At 45.5% G+C, this 21570-nt stretch overlaps 1 long non-coding RNA gene across 1 annotated transcript; it reads left to right on the top strand.

Moving 5' to 3' along the window:
* Positions 1-7310: 7310 nt before the first annotated feature.
* LOC135978376 (uncharacterized) lies at positions 7311-16461 on the top strand. Its single transcript, XR_010595783.1, has 2 exons — positions 7311-7478; positions 13159-16461. It is a non-coding gene; the product is annotated as an uncharacterized LOC135978376 (long non-coding RNA).
* The last annotated feature ends 5109 nt before the right edge of the window (positions 16462-21570 follow it).

The following is a 21570-nucleotide window of genomic DNA, read 5'->3' as shown; positions in this document are numbered from 1 at the left end:
GTTCTGTCTAGAAACACAAAACCAGACAAATAATTCTACTTGACAGGAATTTTGCGTTTTTGCCTGTGAGAGGCCCTCAGCATAAAACTACCTTTGAAGTCACGGGGCATTCAGGCCCATGATACTTTTGCACTTCAGACTCCCCAGGGCTTTGATGAGAGCTTTGGTGGCAGAAGGAAAGTTAACTATATAATTATTCAATCTATTTAATAGAATTAGGCCCAAATGAAAGCTCTAGTTTTAATTAAACGATAGAAAACAGTCATACATACTCCCTTCACTGTGGTCGCTCCATAGAGACCAATCACTAAGGGACCCCTTCTGCGAGGTCTTGTCAGTAGCAGCAAGGACCTGCTTGAAATATCTAGTGGTTCCGCTTGTAATTAACAAACACACTGGCTCAAGCTCCCACCAAGAAGCCTGGGGAAAACTAAATCCCCCTCCTTAGGCACCCTTAACAGGCAAATTTTCTGTCACAAGTAACTGTGTATGAAACAAAGAAAACTTATAAGAGAAAAGGGACAGCATTCATATGGGAAACAATAAATCAACTGCATGGTGAATGAATACTAAGCAAAACCCCCACTTCCACAGTACATTGGGCAATGTCCTTTGCCTCAGTTTCCCCACCTGCAGAGCTGACAGTCCTATGAACAAATATTCCTTTAGCACACCACTTCCCTCCTTTTCCTCCTGCTGGCCTCCACTCATGGTTTGCAGTCAGAAGTTAGTACTGTTCCCAGGACAGCATCTCTCACAGCCACTACTGTCTTCAGCCACAATATAAAGGTTGAGTTCTGAGGCTCTATTACATAACCCAGCTCTCAGTGATTCCAGGTCTGGTAGCTGCGCTGTGGAGTGCACTCAGCTATATTATTATACTATCCAGCCTCAGCAGAGAAAGGCTCAAGCAATCTGCATGAAGCCAGCCCTTATGACGACATTGGGCTGTTAGCCCTATATCTACAGTAGACCCTCATATGAACACCAAACTGATCAGTCAACCACACACCGCATTTGGAACCAGAAGTATGCAATCAAGCAGCAGCAGCGACAGAAAAAGGGCGGGAGGACTAGCAAATACAGTACAGTAGTACTGTGTTAAACATAAACTACTCAAAATAAGAGGGAAAGTTTAAAAAAAGATTTGAAAAGGTAAGAAAACTCTTTCTGTGCTTGTTTCATTTAAATTAAGATGGTTACAAGCAGAATCTTGTCCTTGGTAAAGTTTTAAAGCTGTATTAAATCAATGTTCAGTTGTAAACTTTGAAAAGAACACCCATCACGTTTTGTTCAGTGCTACAAACACTTCAGTGTTAGGAACAACCTCCATTTCCCGAGGCGCATTTGTAACTTTGAGGTTCTACTGTATTGAGTTCCCGGGACCAGTGGCAGCCTCCCCCCAGACTAAGGGGAGGAGCTACTGGACCCAGGGCTCAAATAAATACGGGGGGCAACAAAAGAGAAAACAGGAACGGGAATGAGGTCATAGGGTAAAAGCAGGGATCCAGAAGGGAACTGTCAACCCTGTGAATTGCAAATTTACACTGTCCTGCTATGGCATATATCATTTTCTTCCCTTCATCAAGCAATGTATTGTATTCAAGGGCCTGATCTCGTACACCTGACACAATCAAGTCCCTTGAGCCAAGACTTGTCAGTTGAAAGGAGAATTGGAAATACTGCATTTCATGAAGCACAGACAGAAGAATGCGCAGCCAAATCCTTCCCCTTCCCATTCCTGCTAGCAGAGCAGAGCTCACCAGAGCCAGAAAGGCACATATTCTGCATGCTGATACCTGTTCCAGATGTTTGTTCCCAGGGCCACCCGGGGGGGGGGGGGGGGGACCACAACTTGCCCCGGGCCCCACAAGGGCCCCCATGAGTTTTTCAGGGCTCCTGGAGCGGGGTAGGCCCCCTGAATCCTCTGGGCGGCCCTGTTTGTTCCTATCGCCTGAATCTATCACCATGTGGCTCTTTCTTTCCAGAGCATTTGCAAGCACATCCCCATCATTGACCCAAGGCACCCCGATCGTGGGATGTGTTGGAGGGTCCCTCACCCCTGTTCCTGGGCTGCGTGGGATCTGACTGGAGATCTGCCTCAGAGGAGATTAGAATCCAAGTGTTTCTGAGGGGCAGGTCTGCCCTACCTCAGCGGAGAAGAGACAGACGGGATTCCCAGTTAAATTACTGAAGTGCTGAAAATATGCCATTCATTAGGGAGGGGCTGTCATCTCAAACATTCCTTTGCCACCTCCCTTCCTTTTTCTAGGCTAAGCTGCAACAACGGCTTCTTAGGCTTTAAGGGCAGCAGGGACAATTCTGACCGCCTGTGTAACACAGGCCATAGAATTTCATCCATTTGCCCCGTAGGAAGCCAAATAACATATGTGGGACTAAGTCTATCTCCCAGAAAGGCCTGCGGACTTGAAGACATCCAGAGATGGAGAATCCACCGCTGCCCTCGGTAGTTTGTTCCAATGAAGCACCAATGAACATGTCAAAGATCTCACCCCCATCAGCTTGGATCATGGTATATCTAGGAGAGCCTCAGGGCCTGTCTACATGGGGAAACTGACCAGCATGGCTATAGGAGAAGAACTTTGGAAGCAGAGGAATAGAACTGCTCTTATTTAGAGCAGGGGGGGGTTATACTGAAATATACAGCACGATAAAAAGGTCCCTTAGGTTATGTGCTAACTACTTAGGCTAAACTCTCCGTTCAATCTTGTATTTTGCTGTGACACCAAGTACCTTTCCTAGGCTATGTCTACACTAGCACTTTGTTGGTAAAACTTTTATCGGTCAGGGGTGTGAAATAAACACATGCCTGACTGACATAAGTTTCACTGACAGAAGCACCACTATGTCGCTGGGAGATGCTCTCCTATTGACATAGCTACCGCCACTCATGGGATGGTTTTATTATGCTGATGGGAGAGAGCTCTCCCGCCAGTATAGAGCGGCTACACGGGAGACCTTACAGCAGTGCAGCTGCAGTGGTACAGCTGTAAGGTCTCCAGTGTAGACATAGCCCCAGACCTGGGGAAGAGCTCTGTATAGCTCGAAAGCTTGTTTCTTTCACCAACAAGTTGGTCCACTAAAAGATATCACTGCACCCACCTTTGTCTCTCTAAGGCCCTTCAGTCTGGCAAGTAGTAGTTAACCAGCCTATTGAAAGTGGTCACAGCACAGAGTGGACTCCCACATTGTTACTTTAATCAGCTTTTTAAAAATCCACCAGTAGCAGACAAAGAAGTTCATTTTTATCCACACAAATAAATGTACACCACCAGCATAGAGCAATGTTTTCCCCAAAGAGAAATTAAGACTTTCATTACACAGAGGAAAAATGGATGCTGTGTCTATCACCACATGCTGCGTATCACCCCCCGCCCCCTGCTTTCTCAAAGGCAATCAGACTCCCTGACTCAAACACTTCTGCTTGCGTTAATGGGTATGTGTTCTTCACTAAAGCTACCATATAACTCGGCTTGTGAACTCCCTGAAGGCAGGGGCTGGACTGTATCTTATGCTTCAGTGCCGTAACATTCTGAAAGCAAACTGAGTCCTCTGGGGTTTTGCAACACAAATGTTATTAATTAACAAATACTGCTTATGTCCCTGTCCAGAGTAGCATGGTGCTTTAAGACATGCGTAATAGCTAGTGTAGTACAGGTAGACCTGCTGGTTACTTCTTAGCTCTGGGTTCTTATTCTAACTGTTCTTCCATTCTCCTTCTATTGATCTTTTTGGGCTCTCTCTTGACACACTGTTGTCCTACGTATCCTCACTAGCTCTTTCTTCCATACTATTCCTGCCTTCCTTTGTTGTTGCTATTGCAATTGAAAATGCTGCCCTCTTTGGGAGGAGAAAAGATGGTATTCAGTATTTTCCCACAGTTCAGCATTCCGAGGCACAGAACTTGGGTACCTTGCCTTGATCTAGACCGGGGCAGGCAACCTATGGCCCACATGCCAAAGGCGGCACACGAGCTGATTTTCAGTGGCACTCAACACTGCCCGGGTCCGGGCCACTGGTCCGGGGGGCTCTGCATTTTAATTTAATTTTAAATGAAGTTTCTTAAACATTTTTAAAACCTTATTTACGTTACATACAACAATAGTTTAGTTATCTATTATAGACTTATAGAAAGAGATCTTCTAAAAACGTTCAAATGTATCACTGGCACGCAAAACCTTACATTAGAGTGAATAAATGAAGACCTCGGCACACCACTTCTGAAAGGTTGTCGACCCCTGATCTAGACACTTTTGCCAGTTGCAAATGCTTCTTAGGCAACACATATGATTTGCACTAGTTCAGAAAGGGGGTTGTGTTTTGTGAGAAACTCCAGCTTGCTGCAAATGTACAGGATTCGGTGATTCATGCATTGCAGCTGATTCTCTGAGGCCTTGTCTTCACATGGGAATACAAAGTGTGTTTCTACCATGAACTAACACAAAATAAAGTCCTAGTGAAGACAAGACAAGTGTAGTTTTAACACGTTAGCAACTCAAGATAAACTCTTGGGTTGAGATTACCTGCGACTGCTAACGCATGTGAAAACTACAAACTGCCTTGTCCTCACTGAGATTTTACCAGGTCAGCTAGCATCCGGGCCGGCTCCAGGCACCAGCCTGGCAAGCAGGTGCTTGAGGCGGCCGCTCCGGAGAGGGGCGGCACGTCCAGCTATTTGGCGGCAATTCGGCGGACAGTCCCTCACTCCCGCTCGGAGCGAAAGACCTCCCACTGAATTGCCAACGCAGATCGTGATCGCGGCCTTTTTTTTTTTTTTGGCTGCTTGGAGTGGCCAAAACCCTGGAGCTGGCCCTGGCTAGCATGTAATAAAAGCACACCTGTTTTCCCTAGTGTGGATGCTCATTAAGAACTAAACTCATAAGAAACTGTTGAAGTTGTGCCATTTAAGAGAGCAAAACAAGTAAATTACTTTTCTTTTGGCAACTATTTATTCTATCTCAGGGCGTTTCTATGCACCGTGGGGTGCCATGAAAAGCTACTGGGTGCCTACACAATTGTTGATTCTTCGGTATTTTGCCTTAGGTGCTATACACATACTGCAGTAACTCACCTTGTACTTTCATACTGGGCCAGAATATGGTATCTTGCATGTTGTAAGTAAAAGCCTCAAGGATTTTGTTTAAAAGGTTCTGCCTCATGCTCTGTGCAACAAAATCTGCCCTCTTTTCTTCCCTAATTTCACTGTAAATTTGAATTCATTTCTTAGTTCCTTTGACTCACTGTGTAACTGAACTTTTAAGTCACTTTCCCAGCCTGTGCTTTGGTGTCCCCCTTTGTAAGTTGGAGAGCTGCTGTGGGGCACTAGCCTAGGACTTGGGAGACCCAGACAAAATTCCGTTCTCCAGCAGAGACTCCCTCTGTCACCCTGGGCAAGTCACATAGCTTCCCTGTGCCTCACTTCACCATCTGGTCAATGAGAATAACAGCCCTGCCGTTCATCTCAGGGATGTCGTGAACATAAATACGTTAAGAGATTGCGAGGGGCTCAGATATCATTGGAATTGGGATCCACTAAGTACTGAAGACAGGACCTAGATCCTGTTCCATCTTACGGAGCCGGACTGATACCAGAATGTTTATAGAGGGCCTTGCGATGACTGGATGACAAGTCCATAAGAACATGAGACCGGCCATACTGGGTCAGACCAATGATCCATCTAGTCCAGTGTCCTGTCTTCTGACAGTGGCCAATGCCAGGTGCCCCAGAGGGAATGAACAGAACAGGTAATCATCAAGTGATCATCCCCTGTCGCCCATCCCCAGCTTCTGGAAAACAGACGCAAGGGACACCATCCCATCCCGGTTAACAGCCATCGATAGACTTCCTCCATGAACTTATCTAGTTATAGTCTCGACGTTCACAGAATTCTCTGGCAAAGAGTTCCACAGACTGACTGTGTGTTGTGTGAAGAAATACTTCCTTTGGTTTGTTTTAAACCTACTACCTATTAATTTCATTTGGTGAAATGTGTTATGAGAAGGAGTAAATAACACTTCCTTATTCACTTTCTCCACACCAGTCATGATTTTAGAGACCTCTATCATATTTCCCCCTTAGTCATCTCTTTTCCAACCTGAAAAGTCCCAGTCTTATTAATCTCTCCTCATATGGAAGCTGTTCCATACCCCTCATCATTTTTGTTGCCGATTTCTGTACCATGTCCATTTCTAATACATCTTTTTTGAGATTGGGCAACCACATCTCCACACAGATTCAAGATGTGCGCGTACCATGGATTTATATAGTGGCATTATGATATTTTCTGTCTTGTTATCTATCCCTTTCCTAATGATTCACAACATTCTGTTCGCTTTTTTGACTGCTGCTGCACATCGAGTGGATGTTTTCAGAGAACTATCCACAATGACTCCAAGATCTCTTGCTTGAGTGGTAACCGCTAATTTAGACTCCATGATTTTGTATGTGTAGCTGGGATTATATTTTCCAATGTGCATTACTTTGCATTTATCAATATAGAATTGCATCTGCAATTTTGTTACCCAGTTTTGTGAGATCCCTTTGTGAAGGGTTAAAATCCATGTGCATGTTATATAACAACCTGGTATATATGGATTGTGCCAGCTCTTTTTCAGACCCGAAGTCCAGAGTTTGGTCTGGAGACCAGAGGCCTAGCTAATAGTGATCAGCTACGAGAAAGCTGGGGTAAACAAAATAACATTGCCTTTACTAAGATCTGCTTGGTCAGTAGAAATGCCAGATGTTGAAGCAATAACTGAATAATTATGTTTCATCCAATGTTTCAAATTGAACAAAGGATCTCTGTTCCTATTGTGTTTCTCCTGAAGGGAAAACAGTCTTCCCACAGATCCAACCTTGAGTTTATGAAATATTGGCACATGTCACTATAATGATATGGCACCCTTCCACCTCCCTTTCAAGGGACCAATGCCCTGCCTTAAGACATAAAGGAGACAATCTCTATTTTCATATGCTTTCACTGTTTCTTTGCTTTATCCCCTAGACATGTACCTGTCGGACAATCAAAGGAGTTACTCCATTCCTATGGACCCCAAATCAGAATTCAACATATATATTTTATACTAATAACATTTTATCAAAGTATTAATCAAATGTTAATTTGCTAACTTGAGACCATGGGCGGAGACATTGTGTAACCTTTTAACCATTGGCTATTGTGCTATCTTGTCTTGCTGCAAAACCTATCCCGGGGTGTGGAACTGCCTACCCCGTCACTTTCCCCCGCCCATGGAAAATCTATATATTTCATTGTAATCAATTAATTGACAGTGTCTCTGAGCCTAATAAGCCAGGTGACACTCCGCCAGCGCTGTGTGTAATAAACCCCTATGCTTTGACCTCTACACGGTGTGGATTTATGTCCTTCAGTTTGGGGGCTCGTCCGGGATACAAGTTTGTGAACTGGCTGAGGATCTGAGACTGAAATCCAAAAGAGGTGAGTATGTTTACTTTACCACCTCATTAGGCCAGGGATAGAAGTCTCTCATCCCCTTTCAGACACATCTTGTTTCCTTTTTAATTTGTGTGAAGGACCTTAGACACATGTGGTCAAAGCAGTGGGGTTAAATAAGGGTACCACTTGGGAGGGAAGACTTGTGCAAGAGGGTCATGTACTGTTTAAACAACTAAGGGGTGTGTTACGGAGGACTTGAATAACCCGCCAGCAAGCGATTGGCCGTGAGTTAAGCCCACGATTGGCTGGGTACGCAAGCGGTAGGCAGTGCAAACTGGTGGTCCATTTCCTCATTGCACGTAACATTGCAAGTCCTAGGGGAGTGCCCCCCCCCAAGGCATATGACGTACATGCTTTCGAATAGCACAAAGTCTCCAACCAATAAGTCCGGCATGTGTGTGTAATTGAAGACACGCTTGGTATTAAGGGTGGGGAGACGTCCTCATGAAATTCAAGGCTGTGGGGAGTTGGAACTATAGCATAAAAAGGGGGAAAAGTAACTCCTCATAAAGGCTGACAAGCATTTAGGGGGGGAAGACGCAAGTTCCCTTCAAGGTCAGCAGCCGGGGTGACGAAAAACCCATGGCGTCAAAAGGAGAGGCAATAATTAGTCCTCGAGAGTACTTGGAATATAAACATGTTAAAACTCGGCAGGCAGCAGCTAAAAAAGCAAACTACTCTGCAGCCAGACCAGAGGCAGATCTAGTTACTTGGTGGAACCATCAGAGAAGTGACAAAACAGACAAAGCAGTAATAGTTTTATTGGATATTCTTAACATAAAGGAGAAAGAAATTGCAACGTTAAGATCTCAAAACCAGGCTCTGAGAGATAAGAGCCTATGTTCTAAAATATGTAACTGTCTGGAAATTGGAAAAGATCCCGGAGAAAAAGAATCATCATGTCTGGGACACACCTCCAGATTGGGAGGGGGAGAGCAAACTCCTGGCATATGCCAGCCCACCGCTCCGCCGATTAACTATCTGTGGGAAAACTCAGCAGCACAAAGCAGAGGGGAGGAATCAGAACCCCCTCCATACATTTCTTCAAATGACAGGCCAAATTTAAGCACCCACAGAGATAATAAAGGAGCACCACAAGCATTAATTGCCCCAGGGGAGCAAGTACAGCATATGGCTCCAATCAAAACACAGTTAAGGAGGTTCAGAAACGTTAACGCGGAGGGTGAGCCAGTAAGGGGACTTAGAACAGAAACAACTGAAATTTACCGTCCCTTCACCCCCCAGGAAAAACAAGCATTACTGTCTGATTTACCTGAACTCAAGCGTGATAACAAGAATACTGAGTTCTGGGACAAGCTGGATGGCCTCACAGAAATACATGGCCTCCATAGGAAGGATGTTCACATCCTGGTCAAGTGCAAGTGCCCCAGGGATGTGTGGGAGAATCTAGATAATAAATGGAAGACAGGGCGCTGGGCTGAAGATCGTAACCCCAACCCAGCAGGAGGGGATCAGGCTGAAGAACCAGCAGGAATCCCAAACCCAGACGCAGGCACTGTAACAGAATTTAGGAATGCACTATCTGTTGTTCTAGGAGCCCAGACCACTAACTGGGGGGCTCTGCAGTCTGTGGTTCAGCAGAAGGGGGAGTCTGCCATGTCCTATGCTGAAAAGAAATGGAATGCATTCCGAGCTTATTCAGGTCTGGAGAATATAACATCCCGAGACCATGATGTATTCCTTCAAATCCTAAAGGAGGGGCTGTCTGCAGATCACCAAGCAGTCCTGGCATTAGGCATCTCAGTGGGAGAAACATACTCAGCAGTAATGAAATGGGCCACAGAAGTAGAAAACAGAAAAAAGAGGAAGGTAGCAGCAACCGCCCCCTCTGAAGAAGTGGTAGCTGTGCATGCAGTCAAAACCACTACCTGCTTCACGTGCAATAAGCCTGGACATCTGGCACGTGACTGTAAAAGTAAAAATAAAATCAAAACATGCAATAATTGTAAAAGGAGCGGCCACTTACAGGACAACTGCTTCTACCCCGGAGGGGGTAAGGAAGGGCAGTGGCCATACAAGCAAAATAAAACCAATACAATTAGTACCCAAGAACAAGATAAGGATAAACAAATCCAGGAGTTGCTCAAACTCCTGGCTAGCAAATAGGTATCAGCGGCCTCTGTGGCTGGAACCGAAGGCGACCCCAGGATGTTTCTTAACACACGAGTGGGGGGCCGACCGTGCAGTATGTTAATAGACACAGGAGCCTCGGTATCGATAACCAGCCAAGATCTCCCCCTCACCCGTAGAACAATATGGATTGAAGGGGTGGGAGGGGGAAGATTAAAAGCAACCCTTAGCCAGCCAGTAGAAATAGAATTCGAGGATATGGTCACAGTCAGTCAAATCTGGGTTTGCCCCGAGCAAGGAGACACAATTTGCGGCATAGATCTCCTTAAGGAGCTCGGGGGAGTAATCAACCCCAGAGCTATCTGCATTGAATGGGCCAAAGGGTCCAAACAGGAAAGATCATCTCAAAATATAGCCATAATTGCCAGTAATAAAGTAATAATACCAGAGTGGGGGGAGAGCCCAGTAGAAACCCTGTGTTCCCTTCACCCTGAAGTGTGGGCAACAGATAAACAAGATTGTGGGCTAGTAAACATGAAGCCTATATCTGTAGAAGGACCAACTCACAAAGCCCACAGGCAGTACCCAATTAAACCGGAAGCCTTAGAGGCAGTTAAAGGTATAGTCACTAATTTGGAATCCAGAGGGGTGATTAGAAAAACCACCTCCACAACTAATTCCCCAATTTGGCCCGTCAGGAAGCCAGACGGGACCTGGAGGTTAACTATAGACTACACCCACCTTAACCGGGTGACTCCAAAGGCACATCCTATTGTGGCAAGCCCTGCCACGATTCTTAATTTGCTAACACCAGGACATTTAATATTCTCAGTCCTGGACGTAGCTAATGGATTTTGGAGTATTCCCCTTGCAAAGGAAAGTCAGGAGAAATTTGCATTTACAGTAGGAGACCAGCAGTACACTTGGACCCGAGTACCTCAGGGGTTCCATAATTCTCCCTCCATATTCCACAGGACAATGGCAGAAGTAATAGCACAAGTGCCTTTGGAAGGGGATACTGTGATACTGCAGTATGTGGATGATTTGCTAATTGCCAGTTCAAATGAAAAGGACCATTTAAAAACCCTAAACAGACTGTTCATGTATCTTCGCGAGGCAGGATTTAAATTAAGCCCAAAGAAAGCCCAATTGCAACAGCAGCAAGTTTTATATCTAGGGCATAACATATCACAGGGAGAAAAGGCACTCACAATAGACAGAAAGCAAGCAATTCGAGGGTTAAAGAAACCACGGACAGTTAAGGAAGTCCGAAAAGTCCTGGGACTCCTTAATTTCTGTAGAACCTATATACCGGAGTACTCAGAGATGGTGGAACCAATTCAAAACCTCACTAGGGGGGGAAAGCCTGCAAATGAGTTAGTAATATGGGGCACAGAGCAAGAGGAGGCATTTATAAAAATAAAACAGGCTTTAGCCTCCGCCCCCAGCCTGGGCTTACCCGATATGGGAAAGCCGTTCCACCTTTACTGTAGCCATAGCGGGACCCAGTATTCTGCAGTACTAACTCAGCTTCACTGAGATAGACAGCGTCCGGTAGCATCCCCATCTACCATAAGACCCCCTGTATCCCAGGGATTACCGGAGTGCGTAGCAGCTCTAGATTGTGCTACGTGGGCTGTGAAAGCTTGTGAATCATACACTTTCATGGGGAAATTAGTGCTTCATACACCCCATACACTTATCGATCTCCTCAACACCAGGCGACTAAGATCTGTAACAGATGCCCGCAGGAGTCAGTGGGAATCAACATTGTGCTTGCAAAACCCTAACTTCTCCATAGTAAGAGACAAGGGAATGAATGTAGCCGAATGTCTGAACATAGAGGGAGAGGTACACGAATGTCTTATAGATAGAGAAGAGGAAGTGTTAGGAAGAATTAAAGAAGAGCCATTAGAGAATCCAGATATAGTTTTGTATGTAGAAGGATCAAGAAAGTATGAAAATGGAGTGCCACACACCGGATGGGCAGTGGTACTCAGTAATGGGACGGTGATAGCGTCAGGTCAGATGGAAGGATCAAAGTCAGCACAAGAAGCGGAGCTAACAGCCCTCACAGAAGCTTTAAGAGTGGGGGAAGGCAAGAAGCTCACTGTATATACAGACAGCAGATATGCATTTGGAGTTGTGCATGACTACATGGACGTGTGGTCACGCAGAGGTTTTATAACAACAACTGGCAAGCCGATTAATAATATGGAAGCAGTTCAAAGACTAACAAAAGCTGCCAAACTACCATCAGAACTAGCAGTAGTAAAGATAAAAGCCCACAGTAAGATCTCAAGTGAGGAACAAAAAGGAAATTATTGGGCAGATAAACGTGCCAAAGAAATTGCACAAGCAAGTCCTATTAAGATTTGTGCGGCTAGAGTGCCAGAAGAGGAAGTGAATTTAAGAAAACTATATGCAACCATAAGCCCAGAAGAAAAAAGTAAATTGGAAAAACAAGGCTGTGTATATAAAAATCACCTCTGGTATGGGCCAGGGGGGAAGGAGCTGGTAGCCCCGGAGTGCATACGGGCTCTACTGCTCCATGCCATTCATTCTCCAGCTCATCTGGGGTGGAGACAAATGAGGGCCGCCTTGGAATACTGGTGGTGGCCAGCCATGAAAAAAGATGCTTTGCAATTTCTCAAAAGATGTGTAACATGTGCACAAGTGAATGTGGGTAGAAGGAAAAAGGTGCCTCTAAATCACCAACCACGACCAGAGGGACCATGGCAAAATTTGCAAATTGATTTTACTGGACCCTTGCCACAAAGCAGAGGGTACACTTACATTTTGGTAATTATTGACACTTTTACCCGATGGGTAAAGGCATTCCCAACCAAGAATTGTACTGCTACAACAGTAGCTCGAATCCTAACAGAAGAAATAATACCCAGATGGGGTTTACCACTGTCAACAGACTCTGACCAAGGAACTCACTTTACAGGGCGAGTAATGAAGGAGGCATGCAAGGCACTGGGAATAAAGCAAAGATTCCATATACCATACCACCCTGAAAGCTCGGGAATGGTGGAAAGAATGAATAGAACAATGAAAACAGCCTTAACAAAAGCAGTACTGGATACAGGAGAAGGGTGGGCTCGTATGCTTCCTGCTGTATTGTACCGAATTAGAGGCAGCCCAAATAGGCTGACTCAATTGACACCCTTTGAGCTAATGACAGGAAGAGCAATGAGAATGCCTAGCACTGTGATCCTCCCTGCGGGGGAGTCAGGGCTTTTTGCAGACAGGCTGCAAAACTACATCAAGGCATTGGACAGAGAGTTGAAGGATTTATATAATCAGGTGAAGGAAAATCAAACCCAGCTGGATGATAATAGCAGTCTGGACAAACCTGCATTTAAAGTTGGGGATTTGGTAATGTGTCGCATTTACCCAGAGGTTAAAGGAATTTTAAAGCCAAGATGGCAAGGCCCTATGAGGGTCCTTCTGACTACTAATACATGTGCAAAGATTGGGGGAAAATTGGGAACATTTTGGCGTCACCAAAATCAGTTAAAATTGTTTGAATCAGTATCTGTCAATACTAACGACATTTCCACAGGTGTCTCTACAGGAAAACAACAAGAGGAAGGACTGAAGGGTGACCAGGACAACCAGAACGACCATGGGGAGGCTTCTGCTGTGGCTCCTGCTGTCCATGTGGTGCATGAGGAAGGACGCAAGTAGTATGCCATGTGAAAAGGAGGACTGGGAATGGGTCACTAACCCCCCTCCTCCGGGTTTGCTTCGTTTTAATTGCCGCACTAAGGAAACACTTAGCTTTTGCAAGACACGTGCAGTGGCCAATAAACAAGTTTGGCCAGAAGTAAAGGTGGCACTGTGGTTAGGACATGAGCACACAGTAGAACGCAAGAAGGTCCAAATAAAATCATACACTGATGCTCATAACAACAGGGAGGCTAGTAACATTACAATTTTGATAACAGCTGACTGCCCTGTTATTCGCTGGTGTCAAGTACCAGAGATTATGGAGTTTCATGGAGGCATTTGGAAGGAATCATGGAAGTGTATAAGCTACCCCTTTGAACAGGGTGACGCTCTTAGACGATGTTGTGGCCCTCTTAGAGGGACAGTGTCTATACTTAATGCAACCAGTGTCCGAGTTACCTTTAAAGGGGGACAGCTGCGTACTACTAGTGAAGGGGACTACAAAGTCTTGGGTTATCCCTCATTTGATCACATGGCATATTGCCACGATGGTTTGGGAGGAAACACACAGACCTCGATACTGGAATTTGTGTGGGATTTTGTGGGAAAGAAACCAAACACTCATGAACGATTATGTGCCAATTATACTGACATGGTACCAGTGGAGGTTGGGCCTGTTGAATCAGGATGGGGCTTACCACTTAAAGCCCGAACGGAGGTAACCCCAAAGGCATGGCATACATTTGTTAAACGATGGCCCAAATTAGAATGTCCACGACTGGTAACAATTAACCGGGTTATCAGAGACAGAGTGGAACCACCCGATTGTGTGTCATGTCCTGAACAAATCCCTGTTCCAAAACCAGGACTGATACTGATAGGACCAGCTCTACCGATCCTCACCTCGGTGGTATTCCACACTTACAGGGTCAAGGTGCGTATTCCTTTAGAGGAAGTGAACAGACAATGTGCAAAGGTCAGGCCTCGAATGAGTAGAAACATTACTAGCCTAACAAACCAAATTGGTGAGCGCTTAACTAGACAGAAGAGGGGATTACTAGATACCCTTGCAGGATGGTTTGGTGCAGGTAATTCTGTTGGCAACTCCTATACCATAGCACGCCAAGCTGAGAGGAGGGACCGGCTGGAATCAAGGTTGGCTGACGCTGTAATTTCTAATGCCCGGGGAGGACTGGATACTACTAAGGCCAGTCAATTGATCCTAGATAGCTTAAAGGATCTGTCAAACTCTGTATCCACCTCATTAGATATAACAAAATACCTGGGTCAAGAAGTCACCAGCCTGCTAATAAATGGGACTAAAATAAAGGCACTGGAGGAAAGTTGTTGGAGAGCAGGACAAACTTTGGCTATCACCACACAAGGAATTGTAACCGATCTCCTTGATGGCCGGGTCCATCCAGCCCTTATGGAAGTGGTGGGACCCTATCTCCCCAGTACCCCTCCGTGGGCATGGGGAAACAGAGAATCAATGAGAGTCCAAAGACCAGTTTGGACAGGTAACAGTATACTCTTTAGCCTTCTGGTACCTTTAGGCATCCCTCATTTGCAACAAGCTAGGATGGTGACCTCCCTGCCAGTATGGAGAAGGGGTCATGTTATTAAAATAGAAGGCGTTGCATACGCTGAGGTCGCAGGGAGAGCATTGTATCCTAGTGAATGTTGCACCCATTCTGATAAGGAAATTCTGTGTACATGTCCATATAATGTTCTAACGAATCTGTCTAGGTTCGAAGTGGCCATTACTGAGAAACTGGCGCACACGGAGCTGGTCCAGATGAACGGTACCTACTAGTGTGTGACTGCCCAGAACCACTCCATCGAGCTAAATGGAAAGCCCTGCCCCTCAAGACATCCATCCGTGTGCATGACGGTCCCCCGAAGGTCAACCCTGACTGTTGACGGGACGCGGCTCCACCGTACTCCGCCAATGATGGGTAACCTAACATGGGATCCGGAATGGCACTACGGCAGTAAGTATCTAGAGGAGGGTCTACAGGCCCTGCAGGCGAAGATCGAGGAGTTGGTGGCCGAGGCCCAGAGGCATATTGGGGAAGGCCGTCTGAGGTACACTCAGATAGGAGAAACCGTGGACCAGGCCGATGTGAAGTACTCAAAGGCAAGGAACCAGGCAGTGAAGGTTAAAGCAATGATTATGGGCGATGCCATCTCGGGTGACAAGGTCCCCTGGGGATGGATCTGGGTGTTATTTTGTCAAGTTATGTGTGGATTGTCTATCCTAACATTCCTGATGGTACTGGTGCTTTATCGGCGACTCCGCAGTAGGCTGAGTACATTAAAATTGGTATATTTGACCTGGCGGGTTAGGGAACCCTAGGGTCAAGAGGAGGGACTGAAGGGTTAAAATCCATGTGCATGTTATATAACAACCTGGTATATATGGATTGTGCCAGCTCTTTTTCAGACCCGAAGTCCAGAGTTTGGTCTGGAGACCAGAGGCCTAGCTAATAGTGATCAGCTACGAGAAAGCTGGGGTAAACAAAATAACATTGCCTTTACTAAGATCTGCTTGGTCAGTAGAAATGCCAGATGTTGAAGCAATAACTGAATAATTATGTTTCATCCAATGTTTCAAATTGAACAAAGGATCCCTGTTCCTATTGTGTTTCTCCTGAAGGGAAAACAGTCTTCCCACAGATCCAACCTTGAGTTTATGAAATATTGGCACATGTCACTATAATGATATGGCACCCTTCCACCTCCCTTTCAAGGGACCAATGCCCTGCCTTAAGACATAAAGGAGACAATCTCTATTTTCATATGCTTTCACTGTTTCTTTGCTTTATCCCCTAGACATGTACCTGTCGGACAATCAAAGGAGTTACTCCATTCCTATGGACCCCAAATCAGAATTCAACATATATATTTTATACTAATAACATTTTATCAAAGTATTAATCAAATGTTAATTTGCTAACTTGAGACCATGGGCGGAGACATTGTGTAACCTTTTAACCATTGGCTATTGTGCTATCTTGTCTTGCTGCAAAACCTATCCCGGGGTGTGGAACTGCCTACCCCGTCACTTTCCCCCGCCCATGGAAAATCTATATATTTCATTGTAATCAATTAATTGACAGTGTCTCTGAGCCTAATAAGCCAGGTGACACTCCGCCAGCGCTGTGTGTAATAAACCCCTATGCTTTGACCTCTACACGGTGTGGATTTATGTCCTTCACTTTGTAACTCTTTGCAGTCTGCTTTGGACTTAACTATCTTGAGTAGTTTTGTATCATCTGCAAATTTTGCCCCTCACTGTTTACCCCTTTTTCCAGATCATTTATGAATACGTTGAACAGTACTGGTCCCAGTACAGATCCCTGGCAGACACCACTATTTACCTCTCTCCATCCTGAAAACTGACCATTTGTTTCTACCCTTTGTTTCCTATCTTTTAACCAGTTGCCAATCCATGAGAGGACCTTCTCTCTTATCCCATGACAGCTTACTTTGCTTAAGAACCTGTGGTGAGGAACCTTGTCAAAGGCTTTCTGAAAATCTAAGTACACTATATCCACTGGATCCCCCTTGTCCACATGCTTGTTGACCCCCCTCAAAGTTTCAACCAATTTGTTTGGTACTGAAGTTAGGCTTACTGGCCTGTAATTGCTGGGATCGCCTCTGGAGCCTTTTCTAAAAATTGGCATCACATGAGCCACCCTCTGGTCATCTAGTACAGAAGCTAATTTAAGTGATAGGTTACATACCACAGTTAGCACTTCTGCAATTTCACATTTGAGTTCCTTCAGAACTGTTGGGCGACTACCATCTGGTTCCGCTGACTTATTACTGTTTAATTTATCAATTTGTTCCAAAACCTCCTCTAATGACACCTCAATCTGGGACAGTTACTCCGATTTGTCACCCAAAAAGAATGGCTCAGATTTGGGAACCTCCCTCATATCCAGAGCCGGCTCCAGGCACCAGCCGAGCAAGCTCGTGCTTGGGGTGGCAGATTCTACAGGGCAGCATTCTGTCCAATCCTAGGGCGGCATGGCTGCTTTTTTTTTTTGATTGTTGTTCGCCACTCCGGCTGCCCTGTAGGGGGTGGCGGCACGGAGGAGGGGAGCGCCCCACTGGGAGCGGGCTGCACGCTCCATCTGCCCCAGCCGGTGCCAGGTCTGTAGCAAGCCCGGCAGGGCATCCCGCATCCTTTCCTCCCTGCAGACCGGAGCGGCGTGGAGTCCTCCCGGCAGGTGGCGCGGCGGTCGGGTCTGCGTGGCGAGTGCCCCGCTGAAGCCCTGGCCAACCCCCTTCTCTCTCTCTCCCCCCACTCCCTCCCCCTCCTCACTGCTAGTGGGGGCACGTCTGCAGTGCAGGGAGTCCCCCTGCACCATGGCTCTGGCCGCCCCGCAGGTTTTTTGTTTGTTTTTCCTGCTTTGCTGCTCCGGGCACGCCGCAGGTTTTTTTTTTTTTTTGCTTGGGGCGGCAAAAGTCAGAGCCGGCCCTGCTCATATCCTCAGCCGTGAAGACTGATGCAAAGAATTCATTTAGTTGCTCCGCAATGGCCTTATAATTCTTGAGTGCTCCTTTAGCATTTCCAGTGATTGTCCAGTGGCCCTACTGGTTGTTCAGCAGGCTTCCTGCCTCTGATGTACTCAAAAACATTTTTTTTTTGCTGTTAGTTTTTGAGTCTTTGGCTAGCTGTTCTTCAAATTCTTCTTCTTCTTCTTTTTTTTTTTTTGCCTTCCTAATTGTATTTTTACACTTCACTTGCCAGAGTTTCTATTTTCCTCAATAGGCTTTAACTTCCACTTTTTAAAGGATGCCTTTTTGCCTCTAACTGCGTCTTTTACTTTGTTATTTAGCCACGATGGCAATTTTTTGGTTCTCTTATGTTTTTTAATCTGGGATATACATTTAAATTTAGCCTCTATTAGGGTGTCTTTAAAAAGTTTCCATGCAGCTTGCAGGGATTTCACTTTTGGCGCTGTACCTTTTAATTTCTGTTTAACTAACTTCCTTTGTGTAGCTCCCCTTTCTGAAATTAAATGCTCCCATGTTGGGCTGCTGTGGTTTCTCCCTCTCTCTCCGCCTCGGGATGTTAAATTTTATTATGTTATGGGCATTGTTATCAAGCACCTCTTGGACCAGATCCCACGTTCCTTTTAGGACTAAATCAAGAATTGCCTCTCCTCTTAGGGGTTCCAGGACTAGCTGCTCCAAGAATCAGTCATTTAAGGTGTTAAGAAACTTTCTCTCCGCATCCCGTCCTGAGATGACATGTACCCAGTCAATATGGGGATAGTTGAAATCCCCCTTTATTATTGATTTTTTTAATTTTTATAGCCTCTTTAATCTCCCTGAGCATTTCACGGTCACTATCACCATCCTGGTCAGGTGATCCGTAGTATATCCCTACCGCTATATTCTTTTTATCCAAGCATGGGATTTCTATCCATAGAGATTCTATGGTACAGTTTGGTTCGTTTAAGATTTTTACTTCATTTGACTCCATGCTTTCTTTCACATATAGTGCCGCTCCACCACCAGCATGACCAGTTCTGTCCTTCCAATAAATTTTATACCCTGGTATTACTGTGTCCCACTGATTATCCTCATTCCCCCAAGTTTCTGTGATGCCTGTTATATCTATATCCTCATTTAATACGAGGCACCCTAGTTCACCCATCTTAGTATTTAGACTTCTAGCATTTGTATATAAGCATTTTAAAAAATTGTCACTGTCTACCATTATGTGATGTAATTGAATGGAATTCTTTCATTTCACCATTTCTCATCAGATCCTACCCATATTTTATCATAGTCCATCCTCTCCTCCTTACTTGGATATAGAGAATTTCCATTAATAGACCTCCCCTAAGGCATTGGCTCTCAACCTTTCCAGATTACTGTATCCCTTTCAGGAGTCTGATTTGTCTTGTGTACCCTCAAGTTTCACCTCACTTAAAAAGTACCGTACTTGCTTACAAAATCAGACATAACAATACAAAAACCTCCCAGCACACTATTACTGAAAAAGTGCTGACTTTTGCATTTCTACCATATAATTATAAAATAAATCAATTGGAATATAAATATTGTGCTTACAGTTCAGTGGATAGTATATAGAGCAGTATAAACAAGTCATTGTCTGTAGAAAATTTTAGTTTGGGATTAAGACACACACCCACACCCACACACCTTTACCTAGATGTCTCGAGAGATCTGCAATCTTTGCACCAGGCAGGCAAGGCACCATGCAGTTCTCCCGGTCATCACAAACCCAGCTATGTCTCTAATGACTGAATCCTCCATTACTATTACCTGTCTCTTCCTAATAACTGGAGATCCCGCCCCCAGAAGGGTATCCTCAGTATGAGGATACCATGACATCATCTGGGAGGAGGGTCCCAACTCTGGGATCATTTCCCTCTGCTCCAGTTGGATGTTCTCCTTCCCTGAGACTTTCATCCTCCTCAACAGCACAGGGGCTGTCGGACCGGGGATGGGACCATTCTACTGTGTCCCGGAATGTCTCATCTATGTACCTCTCTGTCTCCCTTAGCGCCTCCAGTTCAGCCACTCTGGCCTCCAAAGCCCATACACGTGTCTGAGGGCCAGAAGCTCCTTGTACCGAATGCACACGTATGTCACCCACCCATCGGGCAGGTAATCATACATGCTGCACTCAGTGCAATAAACTGGACAGCCCCCACTCTGTTGCTGAACTTCTGTCTGCATTCTCTTTTTAATCCTGCAACTGTTTCCTTTATTGTTGTTTTTATCAGGGGTGTTTATTGCCTTAAGTTTAAAGAAAGTTAATGAAGTGTATCTAGCCCCTTCCCCCCAGACTCCCTCACAAAACTCCCCAGTTAGCTGCTTCTGTTCGCTAGCTCCTCGCTAAGGGGTGATGCAGCGCTAAAGGACTTGGGGGTCCAAGCCTGGTTAAGAAGCTCTCGGCCTTGCCTAGCAGCTAGGCTCAGCATACGGTGCTCCAACCAAACAGAGCACACTATTGTGACATTCTATATCTCGGGGGGAGCACCCTGTAACCCCCATAGTCATTGTATATATAGGATTGTGATATTTCATCTAAATCATGCCAGGAGAGGTATTGGGGAAAGGTTATCATAGAATATCAGGGTTGGAAGGGACCTCAGGAGGTCATCTAGTCCAACCCCCTGCTCAAAGCAGGACCAATCCCCAGACAGATTTTTGCCCCAGATCCCTAAATGGCCCCCTCAAGGATTGAACTCACAATCCTGGGTTTAGCAGGCCAATGCTCAAACCACTGAGCTATCCCTCCCGCCACAAAGGCTGGGGTATGTCCATTTTCCATTATGATCTGCTGAAAGCCATTGTTCTATCAAAATATGTGTATCATTAGTGCATATGAAGTCATGATATTGGGTTATCTGGTTGCCACTAAAATACGCTGGGGAATAGCCCAGATATTAGATCCCCAGAGACAAGAACAAAGGAGCTAACCAACATCAGGGTGGGTGTCAAACAACCATCAATAGCCATTGTCCAGCAAGGGAACTACAATGCAATGACTCACTTGCACAAGGCCACACCAGAGAATTGCTCTAGGGACTCAGCAATGCCCACCAGACATGCCTGGACTCGTTTTCTCCAAGCACATGGACCAAGGGTATAAAATACAACACAGTGGCCACATGCTTCATCCTTTCTCTTCTCCCCTACCTACGCTGAAGGCAACAAGAAAGCTGGAGATGAAGAGACTGTCCTGAGGGGAAGAGGAAAAGCCTGCAGATGAAAGACTGTGACCAACCTGCAATATCCAGTGCAGTGAGAAAAACTGCTTAATCTAGATATCACCCAGTCTATAGGTTGAGAGTTTAGACAGCGTGCTTATCTTTTATTTTCTTTTGGTAACTACTCTGACTTAATTAATTAATTAATTGACCTGGTTCTGCGGATCCAAGCACGACTACGCCGCTGTAACGATGCGGTTCTGGTGGGACCCAACTGAGAGTGCCACTCGTTATGGGGATAAATGGTTATGAAAACCAATACCCCAGTAAAAGAAAAAAGGTTCTTCTTCGAGTGCTTGCTCATATCCATTCCATTAGGTGTGCGCGCGCCGCGTGCACGATCGTCGGAAAATTTTCTACCCTAGCAACACCGGCGGGTCGGCTGTGGAGCCCCCTAGAGTGGCGCCTTCATGGCGCTGAATATATACCCCAGCCGACCCGGCGCCCCCTCAGTTCCTTCTTACCGCCCCTGACGGTCGTTGGAACTGTGGAGCGCGGCATAGCTGTTCTCCACTCTCCCTAGCTTATTTAGTCATTCACAG

Source organism: Chrysemys picta, unplaced genomic scaffold, assembly GCF_011386835.1.
Source record: "Chrysemys picta bellii isolate R12L10 unplaced genomic scaffold, ASM1138683v2 scaf232, whole genome shotgun sequence".
NCBI lineage: Eukaryota > Metazoa > Chordata > Testudines > Emydidae > Chrysemys > Chrysemys picta.
Note: the sequence above shows the minus strand (reverse complement) of the source record. Positions and strands in the feature narration are given on the sequence as shown.